This window comes from Drosophila ananassae, assembly GCF_017639315.1.
Source record: "Drosophila ananassae strain 14024-0371.13 chromosome 4 unlocalized genomic scaffold, ASM1763931v2 tig00000061, whole genome shotgun sequence".
In the NCBI taxonomy this organism is placed as follows: Eukaryota; Metazoa; Arthropoda; class Insecta; order Diptera; family Drosophilidae; genus Drosophila; species Drosophila ananassae.
Genome location: NW_025319038.1, coordinates 1 through 4,843, shown reverse-complemented (window position 1 = coordinate 4,843; position 4,843 = coordinate 1). Strand labels below are relative to the sequence as shown.

Below are 4,843 nucleotides of genomic sequence, written 5' to 3'. Positions count from 1 at the left end.
TCCTTGTGCTACTCGCTCGCAGTTATCAATCGATTATTTAAAAGATATTCGCGTGCGGGGGGGGGTTAGTACGTACTGAAGGAAATATTGGGAAAGGGAATAAAAAGGATTCTTGCATTGCTTTCGACATTCAGAGTAATTAAGGCCGTTGCGACTGCGCTGGTGGAGTTGCAGCAGACGATGTAAAGCTGAGCGGATGTTTTGCCACAGCCGTTGCCCACCCTTCCATGATCACCAAGTCCGCGAAATAATTTTTTGATGATCCCAAAGAAAATCCGGCTAATTAATTTCACCTGCCATCTTCATCCTGCATGACTCCTCTAGATAATAGATTAGCAATTCATTTTTAAACGTTATAAAATTTATTCATGGTTATTAAGTTGCATAAGGCAAAAGAAGGAAATTTAAATCAAGTATATAATTAAATGTATCTATTAGATAGGTTATAATCGAGAAAACAAATTATCTTAGAATTTATATCTTTATAAGTTGGTATAAGAAATAATAAGTCGCATTAATAGGCAATAATATTTTATATGTCTATATAAAATTAATAACAAGAATCATGTTTATGTAGAGAATCTTGTCTTCCATAGCGGGTATTCTCTAATATTATTTCCTAAATGTATATCGTAAAATGTCTCCATAGTAAGTTATTCATTTCCAATTCAAATTTGATAGCAAGGGTTTATGATTAACTTTAGCAAGGGTTTTTTTTTTTTTTTTTTTTTTAATGTTGGAACACGGCAAGAGTATTAAAAATAATGTTCCAAGATTCCATTAATTTTTATTAAATATTTCTTAATTAATTAAAGAAAAGAAATGTAATTCATTTTTCTTTGTTGTCATTGCGGAAGGCCATTATTAAATATTGGGAATAAAAAAAAAAGGAAAATATTTATATATAATCAACTGTTAGCCAGCACGTGCCAGGAAAATTTTCGTTTTTATTTTTTTTCTTTTCTTTCAGTGTACCGGTGTTCGGTATTTAATTGCAACCGCGTGGTTCGATTTTACCGTATGGGAGATAAAAATCTTTCAGGTAAAGCTTTTATTACACTGAGAAAAATCAGCCTAACCACCAACAATATTTAATTTGGGGTAATGAGTTTTTTTTTTCACTTACATCGAGTTTAATTTCCACGTCCAAAAGATCTTTTGTCGGGTTGAGCGATGAATCTATAATTTTAGGGCATAGAGGTTATTTTTATGTATGTATATATATATATATTCACCAAATTAATTAATATTTCCATACCGTTCAGTTTTAGTATTTAAGTAATAAAAAAAGAAATACAAAATTAAGGGAACTGGAAACGTTATTTTCTTACATTATTAAACGCCAAGCTCCAAAAAAAAACTAAATACTACCAAAATAAAAATAACTAAATCAAATTAATAATTCCGGAAACCAATACGGGACAAGCGTAACTGTCTTGGGCGATGAGTGACGTCATTGGATGAGAATAATTCGGGTGCATATGCTGGCCATTGGCGGGTTTTAATTAATGAGGGAAAATTATTGCACATGCACCTTAATCCCAAAAGAAAATTGTGTCTCTCACACTAATTTATAATAAATCCATCAGATCCCGCGGCGTGGCGCTGGAAGCCCTTCTTAGGGTAAACTGGCTGCTTGGGGGATTGTATACTTATTCCCAATGTAAGAACAATACACAAATGGGTTCTTACTGGGTGCCAATTCGACCTAAAAAAAAATAAGTCGAATAAAAAAACGCGTGAGGCCGAAGACAAAGGTTTTATTTACCTTGAATTGGCACCGCAAAAATGTAATTCACTTTTAATACACTGAGCGCTGCTCACTTCCCTCTGCGTTTAGTTTTGGGAAACTTATGTGGAAATTCCCCACCACGTGTCTTTTTTTTTTCCGGGGGTTAAATATATACTGGAGTTTAACCGCGAGCGATGCGCTTATCTTAGCAGCCACAAGAGAAAAGAAGTTGGCCGCTGCTTATTCTATGCTTAGACCGATACTTAAATGCTCAATTCTGGGTAGATAATTGATTATCAATAGATAAGAAACTTTAAGCTTAACCAAGCTTTTTGTTTTTTTTGTTTTGTATTTTCGGTTATTCCAAGCTTAACTAAATGAGGTTTACTTTTAGGCATTTGGTTTGTTGTTAAGTTACAACAAGCGCATTACAAACCGCTACAAAATCAGCAATAATTTAGCGATAAAACCGGCAAGAAAAACATCACTGTTAGCGCTAAAAACCGCTAGAAAATCATCGCTAATTTAGCGATAAAACCGGCTAGAAAACAGCACTGTTGGCGCTAAAACCGCTAGAAAATCATCAATAATTTAGCGATAAAACCGGCTAGAAAATCATTACTGTTAGCGCTAAAACCGCTAGAAAATCATCGCTTATTTGTCGATAAAACCGGCTAGAAAAACACCACTGTTAGCGCTAAAACCGCTAGGAAATCATCGCTGATTTGGCGATAAATTTGGATAGAAAATCGTCACTGTTAGTGCGCAAAACCGCTAGAAAATCATCTCTAATTTATTGATAAAACCGGCTAGAAAAACATCTTTGTTAGCGCTAATACCGCTAGAAAATCATCGCTAATGTAGCGATAAAACCGGCTAGAAAAACATCACGGTTAGCGCTAAAACCGCTAGAAAATCATCAATAATTTAGCGATAAAACCGGCTAGAAAATCATCACTGTTAGCGCTAAAACCGCTAGAAAATCATCGCTAATTTAGCGATAAAACCGGCTAGAAAAACATCACTGTAAGCGCTAAAACCGCTAGAAAATCATCGCTAATTTAGCGATAAATGCGGATAGAAAATCGTCACTGTTAGCACGAAAAACCGCAAAAAAATCATCGCTAATTTAGCGATATAACCGGCTAGAAAATCATCACTGTTAGCGCTAAAACCGCTAGAAAATCAGCAATGATTTAGCGATAAAACCGGCTAGAAAAACATCACTGTTAGCGCTAAAACCGCTAGAAAATCATCGCTAATTTAGCGATAAAACCGGCTAGAAAATCATCACTGTTAGCGCTAAAAACCGCTAGAAAATCATCGCGTTTTTAGCGATAAAACCGGCTAGAAAAACGTCACTCTTAGCGATAAAACCGGCTAGAAAATCATCAGGGTTAGCGCTAAAAACCGCAAGAAAATCATCGCTAATTTAGCGATAAAAACGGCTAGGAAATCATCAGTGTTAGCGCGAAAAACCGCTAGAAAATCATTGCTAATTTGGCGATAAAAACGGCTACAACAACATCACTGTTAGCGCTAAAATCGATAAAAATCATCGCTAATTTAGCGATATAACCGGCTAGAAAAACATCACTGTTAGCGGTAAAACCGCTAGAAAATCATCGATAATTTAGCGATGAAACCGGCTAGAAAAACATCACTGTTAGCGATAAAACCGCTAGAAAATCATTAATAATTTAGCGATTAAACCGGCTAGAAAATCATCACTGTTAGCGCTAAAACCGCTAGAAAATCATCGCTAATTTAGCGATAAATACGGATAGAAAATCGTCACTGTTAGCGCTAAAACCGCTAGAAAATCATCGTTAATTTGGCGATAAAACCGGCTAGAAAACCATCACTGTTAGCGCTAAAACCGATAGAAAATCATCGCTCATTTAGCGATACAACATGCTAGAAAAACATCACTGTTAGCGCTAAAACCGCTAGAAAATCATCGCTAATTTAGCGATAAAACCGGCTAGAAAATCATCACTGTTAGCGTTAAAACCGCTAGAAAATCAGCAATAATTTAGCGATAAAACCGGCTAGAAAAACATCACTGTAAGCGCTAAAACCGCTAGAAAATCATCGCTAATTTAGCGATAAATACGGATAGAAAATCGTCACTGTTAGCACGAAAAACCGCAAAAAAATCATCGCTAATTTAGCGATATAACCGGCTAGAAAATCATCACTGTTAGCGCTAAAACCGCTAGAAAATCAGCAATGATTTAGCGATAAAACCGGCTAGAAAAACATCACTGTTAGCGCTAAAACCGCTAGAAAATCATCGCTAATTTAGCGATAAAACCGGCTAGAAAATCATCACTGTTAGCGCTAAAAACACTAGAAAATCATCGCTAATTTATCGAAAAAACCGGTTAGAAAAACATCACTGTTAGCGCTAAAACCGCTAGAAAATCATCGCTAATTTAGCGATAAATACGGCTAGAAATTCGTCACTGTTAGCGATAAAACCGGCTAGAAAATCATCACTGTTAGCGCTAAAACCGCTAGAAAATCATCGCTAATTTAGCGATAAATACGGATAGAAAATCGTCACTGTTAGCGCTAAAACCGCTAGAAAATCATCGTTAATTTAGCCATAAAACCGGCTAGAAAACCATCACTGTTAGCGCTAAAACCGATAGAAAATCATCGCTCATTTAGCGATACAACATGCTAGAAAAACATCACTGTTAGCGCTAAAACCGCTAGAAAATCATCGCTAATTTAGCGATAAAACCGGCTAGAAAACCATCACTGTTAGCGTTAAAACCGCTAGAAAATCAGCAATAATTTAGCGATAAAACCGGCTAGAAAAACATCACTGTTAGCGCTCAAAACCGCTAGAAAATCATCGCTAATTTAGCGATAAATACGGATAGAAAATCGTCACTGTTAGCACGAAAAACCGCTAAAAAATCATCGCTAATTTAGCGATAAAACCGGCTAGAAAATCATTACTGTTAGCGCTAAAACCACTATAAAATCATCGCTAATTTAGCGAAAAAACCGGCTAGAAAAACATCACTGTTAGCGCTGAAACCGCTAGAAAATCATCGCTAATTTAGCGATAAATACGGCTAGAAATTCGTCACTGTT

At 35.9% G+C, this 4,843-nt stretch overlaps 1 long non-coding RNA gene across 1 annotated transcript; it reads right to left on the bottom strand.

Annotated features, from left to right (window-relative positions):
• Positions 1–1,109: 1,109 nt before the first annotated feature.
• On the bottom strand, positions 1,110–2,155 carry LOC26514993. Its single transcript, XR_001408152.3, has 3 exons — positions 1,769–2,155; positions 1,566–1,708; positions 1,110–1,179 (listed from the first exon to the last, which is right to left on the bottom strand). It is a non-coding gene; the product is annotated as an uncharacterized LOC26514993 (long non-coding RNA).
• Positions 2,156–4,843: the final 2,688 nt, after the last annotated feature.